Raw genomic sequence first — 20,951 nt, forward strand, 5'->3', positions numbered from 1 at the left:
AGAGGAAAAAAGTAAAAAAGGTCTTCGCGTTGTAATATATTCATAAAATCAGCCAATCAGAGGCTGAGAGGAATACCCGGAAGCCCAGCGTCCCGCAAAGAATAGAGATTCCCCCGGAAACAAAACAGGGCAGGAGCGCACTTCCTACCGCGACACGCCTCGCGTTCCGTCAGGAGACGGCGCGAAACCGTCTGCGGAAACGGAAGTGGCTTGTAGCGAATCAGAGGGCGAGGAAGGAAGGGCCGCCGCACGAACTTCCGGACGCGGCCCCGCGCTTGGAACTGTGGGTGTGGGCGTGTCGGGGCGCGCTGTGCGCATGCTCCCGGAGTACGGCCCTCGGCTTCCGCGCATGCTCGGGGTCGCGCTGCCGCCTTTGGGCGGACGGTCTGTTGCCGGCTGCTCGCTGGGGTCCACACGGCGCCGGTCTCTGCGCTTCCTGTTCGCCCTTGGCCTGTAGCTTTAAGATACCGTTCTGCAGCTTCGGGTGCTGGCCGTCCCCGGAGTGCAGACGGCGGGCGATGCGGCTCCCGGCCCGAGGCTGCGGGCGCGGGGCCGCGTGTGCGCTGGAGTCAAGCCTCCGGTAAATCACGTGTTTGTGCGTGTGCACGAGTGCACGTGCGTGCAGACACGCCCGCGCCTCGGCGCCCACACGCGCGCAGTGTCATGTCGTGTGTGTGCGCGGAGACAGCACCCGAGCTGTGGCCGGTGGGTCCAGCCTGGGGACGGCGAGCGGGCTGGGGTGGATTCGGCCTGCAGGACACCAGCCGCGTCCCGCCAGCCAGCCGCCCCTTGAGAAGTTTCAGGTTGGCCGGTTTCCTTAGAGCTCCTCCGTCCCTGGAATTCTCCAGGCAAGAATGCTGAAATGGGTTGCCATGCCCTCCTCCAGGGGATCCTCCGATCCACGTATTCAACCCCCGTCTTTTCTTTACCACTAGCGCCACCTGGGAAGATCCCGGTTAGTTCCAGGTGGAGCGCTCACCGGGTCCTCAGGGGACAGCTGTACCCAGTTTGCAGATTATCCGGGACCAGGAGACAGGCAGGCAGCCACTGGGAACTGGGCCAGCTGGGAGCGAGTGTGCTGCCTGTCTGCACTCGCAGGTGCAGCTTGCGGCCTGGCTGGCACTCTGGAGCCGGCCAGGACCGTGGGCAGCTGCAAGAGGCATCAGCCCTGTCTGGGTCACTGCTTTGTCCACCTGCCTGCGCAGTCCCAGCGGCCAGGCCCCCTTAGTGCCAGACCCCGGCGGCTGTGACTCGTACCCACCGTCAAACCACTGCCAGCCATGCTCAGCAATGTTCCGCGGCTCTTACAGGCAGCCTGCCGCGCCTTAGCATCTTCCTACCAGACCCAGCACGCTGCTGTCGCTTATTACCTGAAGGGCCCTGGGCTGCTTCTCCAAACTTTGGCTGGGTTAGAAAGCCTTCTGTTCCTCTGCTCTGGGCTCGTCTGGGTCCCGCCCCTGCCCAACCTGGATGCCCTCTGCCTGGGGGGCATTTCAGGGCAGCGTGAGTGCCCACTGGAGGAGCCGCTGTCTTCACTCAGCACCCACTGTGTGTTGAGGCCCTGGTGGCCCCACACCACTGACCTCCCACTTTGCTCCCCACGCCCACGAGGATGGTGCCATCAGCACCAGCCTGTGCTAGCTGACGCGGGCCAAGGTGTGTAACGTGGACATCAGCCCTCCAGTGGGCAGCAGAGGGCTTCCAGCCAGGCTGCAGGGTGAGAGGTTAGGGGAGTCTGTTGGTGCCAGACGGTTTTGGCTTCTGCACACGACCCCCCAGCCTTGGGCCTCCCGGGACCCTCGGGTCTGGGTACATGGGAGGCTCCATCCAAAGTGGCCCAGAGCCCCGGTGATGTCACCTTCTTCCCATTGCCAGGTTCCCGGTCCCCATGGGCAACTGACTGCGTGCAAATTCCTGGGCAGAGTCTGACTCAGGGTTTAGGGTCAGGCCTAGGAATCTGCATTCACAAAGCCTTTCGGGCACCCCAGTCACCCCCGTCTTGACAGCCTACTTTTGCTTTGGGTGGAGAGTGGATCACTCCACCTCATGCAAAGGACTTCGAGATGATGACACTGACTGGGGAAGACTTTTCAGAATAAGGTGGAAGGCTGCCTGTGAGGGAAGGCGGCCAGAGGGTCTTCACAGGGTCTAGAGGACCAAGCGGGGAGGACCCTGGCGGCAGCAGCTTCCTCCCTGGACTGGCGCAGACCGGGGTTTCCGGACTGCATTTACTGAGGCTGTTTCTCCTCGGGCCTGCTGGTGCCTCCAGGACGCCCATCCCTCGCCGGACCTGAGTTCCCTGGGAATGAACTCACTAGACCATCCCCAGCGGTCATCCCTAAAGGCCCCCGCATGGAATCAGGGGCTAAGCCCAGAAAAGCCCCAGAAGTAAGAGAAGGTGAGATCACCCAGTCCTGCCTGTGTCTCAGAAACTGCGGGAGAGGCGTGGGTTGCGGAGTGAGCCCCACCCCCTCCACCTGTTGTTGCCTGTTTTTGGGAGGAGGGTACCCAGACCCGGAGGGTGAGAAGTGTGGGGTCCCCTCCAGCCCTGGTGAAGCCTGGGGCCTCCATGAGTCTTTTCTCTGCAAATGTCCTGGTGGAATTGCTAGATTAAATACCGGACTCCGGTTGGATTGGAATCTCAGATAAAAGATGAGTGCTTAAAAGTGTAAGGATGCCTCAAACGCTATTTAAGACGTGTATTCATTGCTTCTGTGATACTGCCCTGGGTTTTTCCTTGCTACGTTTGGCAACTGCGGGAACAAGGTAGGGGGCTCTTCATCTGCCCAGGAACGAAGCACCTTCCAAGGTGTGTTTTAGTGACTAGTCCTTGGGATGCGCTGTGGGAACGAGGAAGGAGCTTGCTTGGGCACTTCTGTGTTGAACAAGGGCTTCCCAGGAGGCGCTAGAGGTAAAGAACCTGCCTACCAGTTCAGAAGACACGAGAGATGGGGGTTTGATCCCTGAGTCGGGAAAGTCCCCTGGAGAAGGGAATGGCAACCTACTCCAGTATTTTTACCTGGAGAATCCCATGGACAGAGGCGCCTGGCAGGCTGCAGTCCATAGGGTTGCAGAGTCGGACATGACTGAAGCAACTTAGCACGCACACACAGCACATGTGTGTTGAACAAAGTTGCAGAACGCTTCCCCACCCTCTGAAAGGCAAGCCTGCAGGGGGGCCATGGAGTTTGTGAACACGAGGGCTTGGGTGGGGGGTGGGGTGGGCGTTGAGTCATCCACGGCTGCTCTACAAGTCTGCACAGGACGCGGAAGAAAAGGTCCAGGGGAGGGGACAAAGTGGGGAAGAAGGGCCAAGGACAGAGGAGGGGAGGCCGGGGCCTCAGCAGCCCTCGGGCCCACCTGGACCAGCTGGTGCCCACGCTGGGCACGCCCCGGTCCAGTCCAAGAGTTCTCTTCTGGTCCCCGGAAGCACTCCACCGCAGGGACTGAGGACCACTTCGGGCTAAGTGGGAGCCTCAGCCCTGCGGCTGCCCTGACTGCAGTGCCTTCCCTGCGGGCCAGGCGGCTCTGGAGAGCCTCAATTCTCCCGCCCTCTGGTGAGACCTGCACTTGGGCTGGGGAACGTCAAAGTCAGGAGCCAGGTGGCTGGAGGAGGCCAGAGGCCAGCTTGAGCCCCTGAAGCAGCTGTCTCCCTTTCCCGGGAAGCCCTCGGTGTGGCGGCTCCGCCTGTCTCACAGCTCAGGGTTCCAGACCTCTGCAGGTGGGGCAGGGCTATAGGTGGGGGTGCTCTTCCCTCCCCCAGCCCCGTCCCACAGAGGCTGGGCCTTGGTGGGACGAGAACTCAGGCTGGACTCAGGACTGGTCTTGGAGACACTGGTGGGCTGCCTGGGGCTGGGCTGGCAGCCGTGGGCCGGCCTAGCCTCTGCCCCTCTCCCCTCCAGCTCCCAGACCTCCATCTGTCTGCTGACCAGCTGGCCCCCGCGGCCCTTCCAGTTTCCTGGGAGGTCCTCAGTTGGGCAGCGGAAAGCAGTGACATGCCCAGCAATGGCGACAGGCGCCACGGGCCCGTTGCTTTTTTGGGCGGAAGGCCTTGGTGACCTGGGAACCTCCTGGGGCCGTCACGAGCATCTCAGAGGCAGCGCTGGGGTTCCGAGGGTCGGCTCACTGCCACCCCTCAGAGCAGGGGCCTTCGGGACCCAGCAGGCCCCAGCCGGTGGAGGGCCCTGTTGGCTGGCTCCCATCCTGCTGGCCTTGGAGTGGCCGGCGGGTCGTCCCTGGGTGTGGGGCTCCGGCCCCTTGCCTGCACTTTGCTGTCTGCAGAGAGGGCCAGGAGGAGGGGGCACGGGCTGTCTCCTCCACCAGGGGGCAGGGTTGCTCCTCTCCACCGTGGAGGGCCTGCGTCCCACCTCCTGTAAACCTGAGAAGCGGAGCTCGCTTGCTTGTCCAGCCTGGCTCTCTGAGGCCCTGGGTAGGTCACCTAACGGCCAAGCCTCAGTTTCCTCCCTGACGGGACTGGAGTTCAGAGCTTGGTTCCCAGGGAGGGCTCAGTAGAGGGTGACTGTTACTGTCCCCTTTTCCATAGACAAACCGAGATCCAGGGCGTTTCCAGAGCGCCTGCAGGAGGCACCCAGGTGTGGTGGGCAGCAGGGCCTGGAGCCCAGGCTCCTGGAGCCCAGAGACAGCAGGAGGTGCCAGCGGATGCTGGAGGCTGTGGCCGTGCCAGTGGGGGGAGGCGTCAGATCTGTGGGGCTCCTGACACATGAAGTCTCCACCCAGGTGTAGCCTGGATGCTTTTCCTGGAGTTAATTCTGTCAAAAGTCCACTTTTTTCATGATACACGGAAAGCCTCCTCATTGCAGGTGCATTTAACACCACACAGGAGCGAAGTAACCCTGCTTTTGCCAACCACCCATTCTGATCAGCACACTTTTTTGCATTTTTGCTGATTTCATATTTCCTATTAATTGCTACACGTGAAATGGCTTCTCAGTGACTTGAGGGGTGCCTTGGGCAGGACCAGCAGTCATTTTTTGTGTGTGTGAATTTCAGTTTTTCACGACTTCCTGGCAGTAGAGGATTCATGTAGATGTTTACTGTGCAGGGGTGGAGGGAAGGTCCAGGTGACTGACTTTCCAGGGCTTTCTCTGTGTTAATGGCACAGACGCTTTCAGACAGGATGTTCTGTGTGGTTCTGAGACCCTGTCCCTCTCAGCTTTGTGTTTCTGAGGATGGGGCGTGTCGCTCTGCCGCAGAACAGAGTGGTGCAGTTTCTTTTTGCCCCCCAAGAGCTGTTACAAAATTGCTGCCGTCTTGTAGTTGATGGCGGGAGGGAGGAACCCTGCTTTTCCCTCTGCTGGGTCCAGAGCTCCGGCAGTCAGGGTGGCTGTGTCCCCTGGCCGTCCCTCCCGGGGATGCCCCCAGGTCGCTCAGCTGAGCCCGCAGGAAGGGTGATGCCGGTCCTGGGGTGGGGGTGACCTCTTTTCTGGGGCTGCTATTAATAAAGTGACCGCTGACCCCGGACGTGCGGATAGCGGAGGGGACCGCGCGTTCCCAGGGCTGGCGCTTGGCCCGAGGCTGTTCGTGCGTGACTGGCTGGCCTCTCGGGCGCTCTGGTCCTGCCCTGGCCCCCGTGGCCCCGATGGACAGGAAGCTCCTTGTGGACCAAGCACGGGGCTGCCCTTCCTCCCGGATATAAATATCCCAGGACCAGCTCCCTGCGAGCGTCCTGAGGCCCCGAGGGGGGAGCCAGGCAGGACCCGGACACAGGTCATCTGCTCTCCGCGGGCCGGCTGACGGCCGCCCAGAACTTTCCCAGGCTGCTGCCAGCTCTGCTCTTAGGCCGCAGAAGCAGCCAGGCAGAGGGTCGTGCCTCGCTTCTCCTCAGTCACCTGTGGGACAGGAGGGGGGCCGGTGCGCACCTCCCAGGAGTCCTGCCCTAGGCTGGGGGGACAGGGAGGGTGTGACGGGGGTGTCTGTGTGACTTGCGGCCTCTGCATCCGGGCCCGAGCCCTCGGGCTCCAGAAGGGGAGACAAGCGTTCAGGCGAGTCGCTGCCAGGCCGGCCCGTCCAGCGAGCGGCCGTGTGGGCACCCTCGTCCGGTTCCCACTGCGCTGGGCACTGCTCCTTGTCTTCTCACGGGATCCACGCACCGCCCTGCTGTCTCTGTCCCCCCCAGGCCCCGCAGCCCCGGCTGGGCACCTGGCTGGGCACCCGGCTGGGCACCCGGCTCGGCACCCGGCTCCTCCCCAAAGGCTGCAGGGGTGTGGCCCCGGAGCCTGGGAGGGAACACAGCCCTCCTCGTTCTTGACCCTGGTGAGTCCAGTTTGGCAGGGATTTGGGGGGACTCAAAATGATGAAACATCTACACACCTTTTGTGTGGGGGCACTGAAACTCACCCTATAAGTGAGACTGGAAAGAATTTAGTTTTTAAAAAATGGCTGCCAGACAGAGCAAGGCTGAGCCAGGCATGGGGGGGGCTGGGTGGGCACCTGCTCCCTGCTGCTCTCCTTCTCAGGCCCATCGAAGTCGCCCTCGCCTCTGCGTGCAGCTGTGACCAGGGGCTACACGGAGGATTTCTGCCCTGGGACCTGGGCTTCGCTCTCTCCAGGTGATAGAGGAGAAAGCTGAGATTCAGGGGTTTGAAGGCAGCTTTGGGCTTCCCTGGTGGCCCAGATGGTAGAGAATCCTCTGGCAATGCAGGAGACCCGGGTTCAGTCCCTGAGTCAGGAAGATCCCCTGGAAAAGGGCGTGCCTACTCACTGCAGTATTCTTGCCTGGAGAATGCCATGGGCAGAGGAGCCCCGTGGACTGCATACAGGCTAGGGGGTCGCAGAGCCGGGCACGACTCTAACACGCTTGGGTAACTGCACAGCCCAGGTTAGCCTCTGCCGTCTGCCAGGGAACCAAGGCGGCCCTCCACGGGGGTTCAGAAACCCCCGTGTGAAGCTCTGCTTACGGTTCTCCCCCCGGGCTGGTGAGCAGAAGGCCTAAAAGCTCTAAGTCCTGCGGGAGAGAATTCTGCTGCCCCTTCACCCACCCAGTAGAGACTCTGCCTGCAATGCAGCAGACCCAGGTTCAATCCCTGGGTCGGGAAGGTTCCCTGGAGAACGTGAACGTGAAGTCGCTCAGTCGTGTCTGACTCTTTGCGACCCCACGGACAGTAGCGTACCAGGCTCCTCTGTCCATGGGATTTTCCAGGCAGCAGTACTGGAGTGGAGTGCCATTTCCTTCTCCAGTGGATCTTCCCAACCCAGGGATCGAACCCGGGTCTCCCTGGAGAAGGGCATGGCAACCCACTCCAGTATTCTTGCCTGGAGAACTCCATGGACAGCGGAGCCTGGTGGGCTACAGGTCATGGGGTTGCAAAGAGTTGGACACGACTGAGCGACTAACACTTTCACCCACCCGGCACTTCCCAGACCCCCACGCCCTGGCGCTGCGCCCGCAGCGCCCGTCGGCCTACAGCTGCACACACACGTGCTTTGAGAAGTGCTGCCCGGTAGGGGAGAAAGGTCAAGGGCTCCAGAGGCGTGAGGGGACCGGCCTCTCCTACCCACAGGTCCATCCCTGGGCAGGCCAGCGAGGACCCCAGGGGCGTTGCCTCGGAACGTCCAGCCCTGTCCTGTAGGCGGTTCAGGGCGAGACCATCCCCTCTCTCACCTCTCTTCTCAGCTGTAGGTGGAAACACGGGAAGACCTCACCCTTCATTCAGGGGGTCAGTGCTTGCTGCAGATCCGCTGTGTGTCTTCCCTGACCCAGCCCCGCAAGAAGCCATTCCTCAAAGACATGTGGCCCTACACTCTTGGGGCTCCAGGCCTGGATGGGGGCCAGGGAGCCGGCAGTGAGAAATGATTCCTGGGTTAGGTTCAAGAGAGCCTCAGGGGCTGAGGGAGCTTGTCTAGGGAGTGGGCAGGGAAGGACAAGACCTGGAGTTGGGGTCAGAGTTTGCCCAGGAAAGGAGAGGGCTCTAGGAAGAAGAGAGGGTCTGTGCAAAGGCCCTGGGGCAGGGAGGAGTAGGGCCCAGCAGGACCCGGGGGGAGGAGATGCTCAGGAAGGCCCAGAGATGGAGTCTGGGCAGCTGCAGAGGCACTGGGGGGCGGGGGGGCCGGGGGCTGGGTTGGATTCTCAGGGCATAAGTGGGCAGCGTGCAGGGCGTGGCCCCGTGGGTCACTGCGGTCGTCAGGAGGGGTGCAGGGCTGGCCTGCACGGGAAGGAGCGGCCTCTCCACCTCAGTGCCCGTCCCCTCACGGCCCCTGCCCTGTTCATCCGTCCGTCCTTGGTGCTGCACTTAAGGAGGCTGGCGGGAGCCCTGCCTGTGTGTCTCCAGGGGAAAGGCTGGCCCAGAGCCCCCTCCTCCCAGTGGAGCCCGCTGGCCCCAGGTGTGGGAGATGCTGCACTGGAGAGGAGCGTATGTCGAAAATTTGGGCTCGCGGCTCTGGGTACGCGCGCTGGATGGCGGGGCCCAGGCTTGGGCCACCACTGTGCCTGGCTTAGAGGGGGCTGGGGGGGGTCCCCTGGGGGTGATGAGCACGAGACGTCTCCCTGGGGCTGCCCCGGGTGACGGAGGTGGGGAGGGTCACTGCCGTCGCCTCGCCCCACTTCTGGCATCTCCGCCCAGCCTGGGGTGGAAATGGCAGTGTCCACGCACGGGGCCGGCTCTGTGCCATCTCGGGCCTCCCCAGAACCCCGAGGTCGGGGTGTCCTCCCCTTTGAGGATGAGGAAGCAAGCACCAGAGCGGGGGGTCACGGTAGAGCAGGGGTGGGTGTCATCCTTGGGGTCACGTGCCCCAGCCTGGCCTTCGTGTGCACAGTGAGGGCTCAGCCCGGAGGCAGGCGTGACTGAGAAGGTCCCACGGGGGCTGGGGTGAGGGGCGGTGGGGGGGGCACCCGGATGCTGCTAGCCCCAGCCTGGCTCCCTGAAGCCTCCTGCCCTGACCCAACGACCCTGCCCTTGCCCCAGCAGCTTCTGCTATTTCCGGCCTCTCTGAGCCTCAGCCCGGTCATGTCCCTGGTTCCCTGCAGGCTCCACACTCAGCCTGCTGCCCGCAGAGGCTACGAGAGCCACACTGGGCCCCTGGGCTCGCTGCAAAGCCAGGGAGGTGGTCCCTGGGTACCTCCTGCTTAGCTGGGTCAGATGCTGGAGGGTGTTCGGAACCTAAATAAAGGCAGGCAGGCCCGGTCCTTCTCTCTGGGGCTATCTGTCCAGGGCGGCACATGGCTGCCTTCAGCTCAGACTCTGGGGTCCCACCCACCGGCCTGAATCTCCATTTAGTCCTCGGAGGCAAGCGAAGCTGCCTCCCTGGGCTCCGGCAGCTGCTGTAACAAGGCCGCACAGACCAGGGGCCTGAACACCACTACTGGTCCTGGAGGCCTGAGGCCTGAGATCCGGGTGTCGTGGGGCATCGCTCCTCCGGGGGCTCCTGGGCAGGGTCCTTCCCACCTCTTCCAGCTGCTGGCGGCTGCAGGTGTCCTTGGCTTGTGGCCGCACCTCCTCCTCCGTCTCCACGTGGCCCCTCCTCTTGTCTCTCATAAGGACACCGGTCACTGGTTGTAGCCCCCCTCCCTCCCCTCATCCCCCCGGAAATCCACAACAATTCTTTTTGAGATCCTTAACGTAATTACATCTGCCAAGACCCTTTCCCCCATAAGATCGCCTATATCCCTAGGATTCCAGGGACACATCTCTGTGGGGCCGTCAGTCAGACCACTGCCCTCTCCAGCCTCAGTTTCCGCGTCTGTGAATGGGCCCCTCTTGGAGGCCGGGTAGGGCTGAGCAGAGCCCGGACCCTCCAGGGAAGCAGCTCCTCTGCGGGGGTCTGGACCTGGGCTTCGGCCCTCCTCTGTCCCCTCTAGACCTTGGGGAAGCGGCTCCTGCACCTTTGAAACCGCCAGGTTCCTGCTGGGTGTTGGTGTCATAGGCCTTTCAGACTCTGAGACAAGCCTGTTCCCAGAAGAATGCAGCTATGTTTCCGGTTCCAGGGGCGCAAAGTTCTGCAGAATCTGGGTTCATTTTGTGTTTTCCGTCGGGCCCAGAAGGACACGTGGAGGCTGGAGGGGCTGTGTGGGCAGCTGGCCCCCCAGCCCCACCTCCCTCAGGCCAGCTGGGGGGCAGAACGGCCCTGCAGCCCCTCCGAAAGGCTGCGCCTGGAGAAGAGGGCAGACGTCACCGGAGGGTCTGTCTTCTGGTCTGAGGACAGGACAGGAGGGACCGGGGCCAGGTAGGCCTCCCCCAGGGCCCCTTGGCCCCGAGGGGGTTACCGTGGGCCTTGTCCTTGCAGGCGGGCAGCTCCCCCAGCCCGCAGCCCTTTGGCCAGAGCGAGCCCCACGGCTCTGCCCACGTCCCTGCAGGCCCGGCTGCTGCGCCCGCTGGTCGGCCGGCTGACGTGCTGTGTCCACGTGTCCCTCCTGCCCCGTCCTCGTTTATTTAGCCTGGAGTAACCTCGGTGTTGCCTGCGCTCAACTGGGGAGCAGCGTCCTCCGCACTTGGCCCGTGACCTTGGGATGCCGGGCCCAGTTCCCTCCTTTCATTCCGGGCTGGTGGCCAGAGTGGGCCCGGGGGACCCGAACACGCGGCCCTGGGCTGACCGCGGCTGCCAGCAGAGCATGGACTGAGCGTGGCTGGGTACTCCTCTGTAACAGGGCGTGACCCCACCGGATGTGTGCACAGGAGGCGTGGTCCTGAGCGTGGCAGGCACTTCTGTGGGAGTGAGGGTGCACTTGGGATCTGGGGCACGGGTGGGCCCTCAGCTGGGAGCTCTCGGGGTGAGTGGACATCTGGCATGGGTGGGTGCTCCCGAAGGAGGAGGCCTGTCATAACACGGGGTCAGAGGCGGTGTCGGGGGCCGACTTCCGCCAGGAGGTCAGGGAAGGCATCTCGGGGTTCAGCTTCCATCTAGAGGTGAGGGCAGAGCCAGACATCAGGGCCCTGGAGAAAGCGAATCCAGGCCCCGGCCGGCACGTGCCAAGGCCCTGCGGTGGGGTGAGCTTGCCGGACGGACAGAGGCCGAGGCTGGAGCGGGGAGTCGGGAGCTGCTGTCCCCGGGCGGGCCTCCCCCGCCCTGACCCCCACCCTGGGCGTCTGACGTCTGCCGTGTGGCCCTGAGTCCGTCCGTCTCACCGGCCCTCACGTCCCCCGCTCAGCTTCTCAGTCCAGAGTGAAGGTTGGATGGACCCGAGTGCCTGCTTCCCTCTTGCCACCGGTGGCCCTGCCCCGCGCCCTGCCCGGGTCGCTCCTGCGGGGTCCGCCTGCTGACGGCCGCCCCGTCAGGCCGCCTCCCCCCGCGGCGTCCCCGCTTCGCGGCTCGGTTGCACCCGGGCCGTCCTCCCGCCGCTCTGCCGGTCACGCTGCCCCTCTTCCGCGTAGCCGGGGTCCTCTCGCCGCCCTCGGCCCGGCCCCGCGCGCCCAGGAAGCCCTGCCCCGCTGCCCGCAGGGCCGGCCGCGTGGCGGAGGGGCGCGTGCGGCCCAGCCCCAGGCCCTCGCTGGCGGCCTGTTCAGGCGTGGAGAAGCCGCTCGGTCACCATGAGGTTTCAGAGTCCGCCGCCTGTAACTGAGCCGGCGCCGCGGCCTCTGCTCCGGGAGACCAAGCCATGCTCAGTTTCGCCCTCAGAGACCCCAAGCAGCGGGTCAGGTGTCACCCCGTCCCAGGTGCTCCGAGGCCAGCGGCCGGCTGGAGTTCAAGCGGCCAGCTGCAGGCCGGGGGACCTTCCGTGGCTCCTGCCTGGGTTCCGCGGAGAGCTTTAGAGAGAGGCAGGTTTTGGAGTTTGGTTGTGGGAAAAAACTCAAGTTCAGTGTGCAAGAGACAGAACCGAAAGAACAGAAAAGTGAGGAGAGAAAATCGATTTTGCCACCCAGAGAGCACAGCCTGTGGGGCAGGTGTCTGTGCCTTTCCCGTGTGCGTGTGTGCGTGTGTGTGTGTGACGAATCCCGCTGAAGTGTCGTCAGGACCTGCCTTTCCCGTGTGCAGGGGTGGGGGTGGTTGGTGTGTGTTTGTGTGTGGGGTGTGTGTGTGTATGGTGTGTGTGTGTGTGTGTATGGGGTGTGTGTGTGTGTTTGTGTGTTTGTGCTGTGTGTGTATGGGGTGTGTGTGTGTGTGTGTTTGTGCTGTGTGTGTATGGGGTGTGTGTGTGTGTGTATGGGGTGTGTGTGTGTGTGTATGGGGTGTGTGTGTGTGTATGGTGTGGCTGTGTGTGTGTGTGGTGTGTGTGTGTGTGTATGGGGTGTGTGTGGGTGTGTGTGTGTATGGGGTGTGTGTGTATGGTGTGTGTGTGTGTGTGTGGTGTGTGTGTGTGTGTGTGGTGTGTGTGTGTGTGTATGGGGTGTGTGTGTGTGTGTATGGGGTGTGTGTGTGTGTGTATGGGGTGTGTGTGTGTGTATGGTGTGGCTGTGTGTGTGTGTGTGGTGTGTGTGTGTGTGTATGGGGTGTGTGTGGTGTGTGTGTGTGTTTGTGTGTGTGTGTGTGTATGGGGTGTGTGTGGGTGTGTGTGTGTATGGGGTGTGTGTGTATGGTGTGTGTGTGTGTGTATGGTGTGTGTGTGTGTGTGTGTATGGTGTGTGTGTGTGTGTGGTGTGTGTGTATGGGGTGTATGTGTGTGTATGGTGTGTATGTGTGTGTGTATGGGGTGTGTGTGTGTGTGTGTGTATGGTGTGTGTGTGTGTGGTGTGTGTGTGTGTGTGTATGGGGTGTGTGTGTGTGTATGGGGTGTATGTGTGTGTATGGTGTGTGTGTGTGTGTATGGGGTGTGTGTGTATGGTGTGTGTGTGTGTGTGTGGTGTGTGTGTGTGTGTGGTGTGTGTGTATGGGGTGTATGTGTGTGTATGGTGTGTGTGTGTGTGTGTATGGGGTGTGTGTGTGTGTGTGTGTATGGTGTGTGTGTGTGTGGTGTGTGTGTGTGTGTGTATGGGGTGTGTGTGTATGGTGTGTGTGTGTGTGTGTGTATGGTGTGTGTGTGTGTGTATGGGGTGTGTATGGTGTGTGTGTGTGTGTGTGTATGGTGTGTGTGTGTGTGTGTGTGGGGTGTGTGTGTGTGTGTGTATGGTGTGTGTGTGTGTATGGTGTGTGTGTGTGTATGGGGTGTGTGTGTGTGGTGTGTGTGTTTGTGTGTATGGGATGTGTGTGTATGGTGTGTGTGTGTGTGTGTGTGTGTATGGGGTGTGTGTGTGTGTGTGTGTGTGCATGGTGTGGCTGTGTGTGTGTCGTATCCGCACTGCACTGCTCTCCGGATCGTGCCTCTGTACGAGGTCCGTCTTGTGCTCCTCGAGTCCGTGGCGAGCTCCGCCGCGGGCCTTTGAACAGCCGTGCGCCGTCACGCTGTGCGGGCCCCCCTGGCGGCTTTGCAGTAGAGACTCCTGCCAGTGCTGGCGCTGTGGGGTTGATCCCTGGGTCGGGGAGACCGCTGGAGGGCACGGCAGCCCACTCCAGTATTCCAGCCTGGAGAATCCCATGGACAGAGGAGCCTGGCGGGCTACAGTCCACGGGTCTCAAAGAGACGGACACGCCTGAGCGACTAAACCATCATCACTGTCACATTATCTAAAAACACCCTGGTTCATCTACCCCTGCCCCAGCCCTTGGTTTGACTGTTTCTGCCGTAACAAAGGCCAGAATTCATTCAAATAGCCTAAGAGCCCACTCCAGTGAAGCGAGCCAGAAGTGAGTCAGCAGGTGCCCACACGTGACCGTGAGCATGTGTGTGACGATGTGTGTGTGAGACAGTGTGCGTGTGTGTGATGGTGTGTGTGGATGTGTGTGTGTGTCAGTGAGATGGGGTGTGTGTGTGTGAAAATTGCCCTGTTTCCTTCCAGGACGGTAAATAGGAAAGCGGAGTGCCTTTCCCCCATCTTATTAGTGTTAGGTGTAACAAAACAGCCATGCTGATTTGGGAGGGGTAAAGAGATGTCTTTTTTAGCGTTCCATTTTGTGAACTTAAACAGTTTGGAATGCTTGTTGGCTGTAGGTGGATAGGTGTTCAGGTCCTTTGCCCATTTTTCCCTGATGGGATAACTGTCTTCATTAAGTGCTTGTAGGACCCTTTTTTTTTTTTCTTTCAATTTTTTAAAATGAACTGGAGTGTGCGTTTTGTTTTTGTGTTTACTTATTTTTCGGCTGTGCCGGGAGGCATGTGGGGTCTTAGCTCCCTGACCAGGGATTGAACCTGTGCCCTCTACGTTGGAAGCTCAGAGTCTTAACCGCTGGACCACCAGGGGCGCCCCTAGGACCTCTTCTGTACTAATAATAGAGAATCCTTTCCCGCTGTACGTGCGGCAAGTGGTTCTCCAATTTTGTTTTCCTTTGGTCCTTTGGGTTTGTCTATAACTTGTCTTTTGCATTTGAATGCTAATGTTTCTGGACCCACTCAAGTGGCTCTCTCCTCAATAGTGGTTACTGGGGGCTTTCAGCGAGTGGGAGGACGCCCCCGTGTCATCAAACTCTTCCTGGAAGTGCAATTTCGTGGTGGGACAATCTGGGGTCATCCCTCTTGGCTCACGTCAACCTAAACAGGACATTCTGTGCAGTAACAGAGATTACACTTTGTTTGTTTGTGGGAAAGTCAGAGATATGTGAATGGGTGTGTGCGTGCGAGCCTGTGTAGGGAAATGGGGCAAGACTTACCCAATTAGCAAGTTTTGAAAAAAGCCCTTTGACCAGCCTTAAAAATCCGCTTCCTTTTCAGCACAGAGCATGGCCTGGCTCTTCCCCGAGCCCTGAGCCCTCCCGAGTCATGGGGGAGCGCCTGGAGGGGGAGGCAGCCAGCCAGGGGAGGGTGGACTGAGCGCAGCACATGGTCACCTAAGGCATCCAGGCTTCCCCCAGCACCCGGGGGCTCCCCAAAGGCAGGCGAGGACAAGAGTCCTTGAGCCCTTTCCAGCACATGGCATCAAGTAGGGTAGAGGTCGCATTTGCTCCAGACAAAGCCTCTCCTGGCCGACAGGCTTCCCAGCACAGTGCCCTGGGTGGTGGCCACTGCCTGGGTTTCTCTCCACGCCCACTTCACAGATGGGGAAGCTGAGTCCTGACTGTTCAGGAGGCAGACAGCCTCTTGCTGCTCAGCTGTGGTTTTGCCTCCGAGAGACACGGGGCAGATGCCTCCAGGCGAGGCCTTGTTTGCAAAGGTCCCAGCAGAGGCGAGAAGAGAGCAGCTGGCGTGCAGTAGGTGCTGGCGACGACAGAGGAGGGGGGGCGAGCGCGCTTTCCACTTGCTGTTTGCATGTGAGTGGTGCCCACGAGGCCCGGCCTGGGCAGGAGGGGATGAAGTCATGCTCTCGTGATGGGCCTGCTGGGACACATACCCTGCCTCCCGAACAAACCTTCAGCCACCCGGGAAGGTCGGATGGCCGACCTCCCCAGGAGGCCCGGGAGTGGGCCCGCCTGGCGTGTCCCCACAGTTTCCCTGCGTGATGAGGAGGACATCATGGCCCTGGACTCCTGGGGACCAGCGGCCTCAGAACAGAGCCCTGGCCCTGGGGTCCTGAGACCGGTTTCCGGTCCTGGTGTGCCTTCTCCAGCCTCAGTCTTCTCTTCTGTAAGATGGGTCTGCGGCCCTCCCGACCATTGAGAGGCAGGCAGACTCGGTGTCTGCGTCAGCCCTACAGATGCAGAGTGTCCGGTCATTCCCCTGCACATCCCGCCTGCAGCTTCCTGGTTCTCCCACGCCCCAGCGGTCAACTGATGCTTCTGGAACATCAGAGGGCCTGGGCCTTGGATCGCTGGACCCAGAAGGTACGCCTTCCGGATTTACGGCTGGCCATCTCAAATGGGCATGGACTGGCTCTGAGACCTGAGTGCCTGCCTCATTCCTTCCAGCCCAGACAGCAGACGGGCAGCTCCAGGCCAGCCGAGAGGCTTTCTGGGGAGGGGTGCTGGGTGGAGGCCCTGTCGGCACCGGCCATGGGACCACGTGCCAACCCCTTGGCGTGGCGGCCTGGACCTCCAGCGGGGTCAGACCCACCCAGGTGGGCAGTGGAGGGGGCAGTGTGTGGCAGAGATGTGCTCTGGTCCAGCCTCCTCAGAGGGGGTTACGCCAAAGTCCTCCAGGGAGTCAGGAGTCCTGGCCCCCAGCTGGTGCTGGAGGCAGTGAGAGGGGCCCCGAGCCCAGGCCCCCCAGATGCTCCTCGGGCTGGGCAGGGATGGGGAGGACAGGACCCCGCCCGTCTGCAAAGCTCTCAGGTGCTTGGAGTACTCGATTCCCCTGCTCCCCTCCCCTCCCTGCTCGGAGGCCGATTAATCAGTAGAAGAATTCTCTGCCGTCGCACCTCTCTGAGCCCCGCAGGCTCCTGCAAGATTGATTAACACAAACATCAATTTCTCGGGCTGCACGCCTCCGAAAACACGGCACTTTTTCAGATTGAATTGCTACTGTGTGCCCGGTGTAAATAGAGGAGAGGGCGTAGAGTGGAGGATTTGTGGCTGCCCCCGCCGCTGCGCCCTCGCGGGTGGCTGTTACTGCAGGTTGGAGGGGGAGCGGGGGGAGGGGGAGAGGAGGGGGGAGAATGGGGGAGGGGCGCTCAGGAGCGGGCAAAAGCCAGGAGGTGCGTTGGGGTCGTGCGTTGGGGTCGCGGGTTGGGGTCGTGGGTCGTGGGTCGTGGGTTAGGCGGGAAGTGCCGTTTGTTGGCTTCTGACAGTCTGCCCTGCAGGGGGGTGGCAGCCCCAAGGGGCGCTCTGGCCTTGCGGTCACTGGTGGGGTGGCCTGGACCCTGGCACCGGGCTCCTGCGCCCTCCCTGCTTCCTGCACCCCCGCAAAGCAGGCCTTTGGAACCGTGGGCTGAGCCCCAGGGGCACAGGGCCCTACGGCCTGGCCAGGCTTAGCCTGAGCCTCAGGAGCCAGGAGGCCTCCGTCGCAGCAGGGAGCCTGGGAGCGGGGTTGAAGACCCAGAGCCTGGGAAGCTGCTTCCCGCTGTTTGGTGCCCTGCCCCAGGGCAGGCCCTCTCCCTCCAGCCCAACCCCCCCCCCAGTCTGCTCCGAGCCTCTGGGCTCCTTGTCCCTGCGGTGGAGACTCCTCGGGGCCCAGCATGGGAGCCGTAAACGTGGTTTTAGGTTTCCAGCACCGGCATGAGGGACAAAAATAAAAGCTGGTGCCGTTAGCTTCAATAATGTGCTTTATGTGACCTAGGGCACCTCATACTTCCCAAGTGGCGCGGCGGATGCGGGACTGGAGGCCACAGGGGTGGACGCCCAAGAGTGGCGTGGCCTGGACCATGGGGAGGAGGAGGCAGGAGGCGGGCGAGCTGCAGGAATCAGAGGCAGGGGGCTGGCCCGTACGGGGAACGGCGGGAGGGGCCAGTGCCTCCTCTGCCCCTCGTGGAGCCCCTCCCGGTGCGCCCCGCGGGCCGACCCTCCCGAGGGACCTTCTGGCCGTCTCCCTGTCTCTCTTTTCCCTGGCCCCCCGCCCCAACTCTGCTCTTAGCTGAGGAGAAGGGCCAGGGACCAGGAGGACTTGAGTCCTCCGCGCCTGGCCCCTGAGGACCCAGGGCGGCTTGGGCTGCTGGGTTTTCCCGCTACAACCGCGGTCAGCGGGCTCCTGAGAGTCCCCAGCGGGAGGCGAGCCCGGAACCTCGGGTGATGCGCCTTTGCTCTTAGGGGGCTTCTGGGGGCTTCCTGGAATCAGGGGACCTGTGGCCCCAGAACCTGAGGGTCCCTGTTACGTCCCCTTGGCCCTGAGGAGCTGCCTGAGCAGAGGATGCTTTCCATTTTTCTCTAAGGTTTTGGTTGTGCTGGGTCTCTGCTGCTGTGCGGGATTCCCTCTAGTTGCGGTGAGCGGGGGCTACTTTTCGTTGCAGTGTGTGGGCTTCTCACTGTGGCGGCTTCTCTTGGAATCTTCCTGGACCGGGGATCAAACCTGTGTCCCCTGCATTGGCAGGAGGCTTCTAAGCCACTGTACTACCGGGGAAGTCCTCCCTTGGCTTAATAAACAAAGAACACGCTCACGACGGTGAAGAGCTGCCCGCGAGCGGAGGGAAGGCTCCCAGGGCCGCCAGCTGGCTCCTTCCTGAGCTGGCGCTCCCCTGCCCACCCTGCCCCCTGGCCCTGCCTGCCCGCACCTGTCCCCGGGGCTTTCTGGGTCCTGGAAGCGCTGAGCTTCCTGCCGGAGCAGCACCTCTAAGTCCCTGGCATCCCACGGTGGGAACAACCCAGGGTGACCCAGGGTGTACCTGTTCCCAGCCCCCTACGAGCCACCAGTTCTAAACCTGCCTCCCTGAGGCCCTCGGACACTAGTTCCTGCCCGGGGGATGGAAATCGAATGAAGAGAAAGGTTTATTTGTTCCTGTAGGGATGGGTTTTTGTCCAGTGGGCACAAATGCTAAGCTCTGTGAGACTTCACACGTTTTCTAGAAGAATTTTTCAAACAGAGTTTAGAAAAGCCTGTCTGAGTCATCTCCGCTGTGCCAGGTAGCAAGGCAGGGACGCTCCGGACTAGCCCTCCTTGGCTGAGAACTTGGCCCTCGCCCCCGCCCGGCTGTCCTTACCGCCAGCGAGAATCGGGGTGAACAGGTGGGGCAGACTCAGAGGAGCTGGAGTCACGGGTGGGAGGAGACCAGACTTGGGCTCTGGACTCGCAGTCCAGTGCCCTCTGAGCCAGGGCTCTGGGTCTCGGGTCCCTTCCCCAGGAGGCGCCCTGGTGACCGCGGCCGTCAGCCCCGTTGCCTGGGGCATGCAGAGCCCTGTCAGCCCGCTTCATTCAGTCATTCGACAAACGCCCGGAGCCCGGATGGTGCCAGGCCCTGTGCCGCCTCCGTGAGACGCAGCGACTCTTCAGTACCCAGCGGCGTGGGGTTATGTGCCCCTGCGGTAGAAGAGGGAGCCGAAGCTCAGAGAGGGCAAGGGACTTGCTCCCGGACAAACAGCCAGCGGGATGGGGAGGGGAATTGCGCTTGGGCAGGTCTTGTCCCCAAACCCCCAAACCTGTCGCCTTAAACACCCACCCTCTCTCTACGGCTTGGCCCCAAGCAGCGAGACTCCTGCCGCTAGCTCAGTGCCATCGGGGCGAGGACAGCCGCTCTGCAGAAGGAGGAGCTGCCGGCCAGGCTGGCAGGGGTCTCGCTGCGAGGGGCCTGGGGAGACGACGGGCAGGGGGGCTGTGTCACATCTGTGCTCAAGAGGTCTGGTTTGCCCCAAACCCCAGCTTCATGGAGCAGGAGCCGGACCAGGAGGGGACGCACACTGCCCCTGAGTCACACAGCAGCTCAGCTGGGCCGGGCCTGGTTGTCTCAAGTGTGGGTGGGGGCGAGGGCCACCACTGCTTGTGAACTTGCAGGGGTGCAGGTGAGGGAGTCAGGCCTGCCACGGGCACGGTGTGTGGGTCGGCAGGCGGGCGAGCGGTAGGCGGGCACTTGTGTTAAGTGTGGCTAATTTGGTTCGAGAACACGGACGCTGCTTGCGGCCTCTGCATCTTGGAGAAGCAGGGAGCGTCATGAGGGCTGCTCAGGCACAGCGAGAAGTGGGCGGTGGGCGGAGGGGCTGCTGTGCAGGAGGCCTGCTCTGCGTGCTGGTGGACGAAGGGCCCGGGCCTCCTCAGCCACGTCCCCCCGGGGCGCTGGGCTGGGCTGCAGTGCAAGAGGCGGTGTCTGCCCGCGGCCTCGTGCCCGGGGCGGGCCCCGCGTGCCCGCCCACTCTGCTTCTCTCTCCCACTCTTCCCTCTGAGGGTCCCTGGGACACTGCTACAGTGCTTGCGCCGGGAAAAACATCTCTTCCGGCAACAAAATAGAAAGAAACTACAAGGAACTAAAAATAACTGCGTGCAGGCACAGTTGGAGTAAATTGCGGACAACAAATACAAAGAGACCCAGCGCCCGGTGCCCACCTCTGAACACCCAGGAGCCAAAGCAGGGAGCGGCGCCCGCCCCCGGCAATGAGAGCCCCAGAGCCAGGGCACCTCCCGCAGACCGCTGGACCCACCCTCAGCCTCACCCCGCATAGGGAGCCCCCTCCTCCTGCTATCGTTTGTTCTTATGCCCCACCCCAACCCCGGCTGCAGCAGGGGCCCCAGGAAAGCCTCGCCTGAATTTCTTGTCTGACCTCTAGTCAATTTCTGTAGGTTAGAGGAGGTCAAGAGCCCTGTATGCTAACACCTGCCTTGCTCGAGGAGCAGCCTAGGGGCCCTGGAGCTGAGCCTGGTGTGTGACCACCCCTCCCCCCGGAGGGGCCGGCCCCCCAGGTGGGCGTCTGCGTCTGTGCTCAGGCCCCAGCTGGCTGCAGGGTGAAGCTGCCCATTCAGGGCTTGGCCTTTCTGCTCAAAAACATCCATGCCCTTGAAGCCAACTTCAACACCCACCCAGGCTCTAGACTGGAAGGAAAGAAATAGGGCGCTGGTGGGCAGGGTGCTTCTGAGCCGTGCTGGGGAACAAACTAGATGGTCTCGGGAGATCTCCAGGAGCCGCACGCCTGCAGCTCCTGCTGTAGCCCAGGGCCCTGCTGGCCTGGGGACCACAGGGATTGTGGAGTAGCAGGAACCGCAGTTACTCTACCCGAAAGGAACACCGCAGACTCAGGGACGGCCAGCCCACCGTCCTGGGGTAAGGGGAGGGCTTATGGGCTGCTGGCACTGGGTTTGCCCGAGCTGGTGGATAAGAAGCCACAGCGGTGAGAAGTCCCCCTGGGGCACGGGTCAAGTGGCCCTTGGGGGCCACGTGCTGCAAGCGCATCAGGAAGGCTGTGGCCGTAATGCGCACAGACGGGGGTGCCTGAGAAGGAAAGCGCAGGAGCCGGGTGTCCGAGATGGCCCACGGAATCCGACTCATTTTCTCCCCAATGAACAGCACTTTGGGGATGGGCCTGGGGCAGCGTAGAGTCTTAGCCTGGACACTGGACGTGGGATCCCAGAGTCCCAGACGGGACTACTGTGCTTAGGTGTCGCCCCCCCCCCCCCAACTCCTGGTCATCCCATCGGCCCAGGGCCACACAGCCAGTCCGGAGGGGAAGGACCAATCATTTTGGATCAAATGAAAATGAAAACCCAACATAGCAGCTTTGTGTGATGTGGGCAAAACGATATTTAA

The sequence above is a fragment of the Capra hircus genome, chromosome 11 (genome assembly GCF_001704415.2).
Source record: "Capra hircus breed San Clemente chromosome 11, ASM170441v1, whole genome shotgun sequence".
Lineage (NCBI taxonomy): Eukaryota > Metazoa > Chordata > Mammalia > Artiodactyla > Bovidae > Capra > Capra hircus.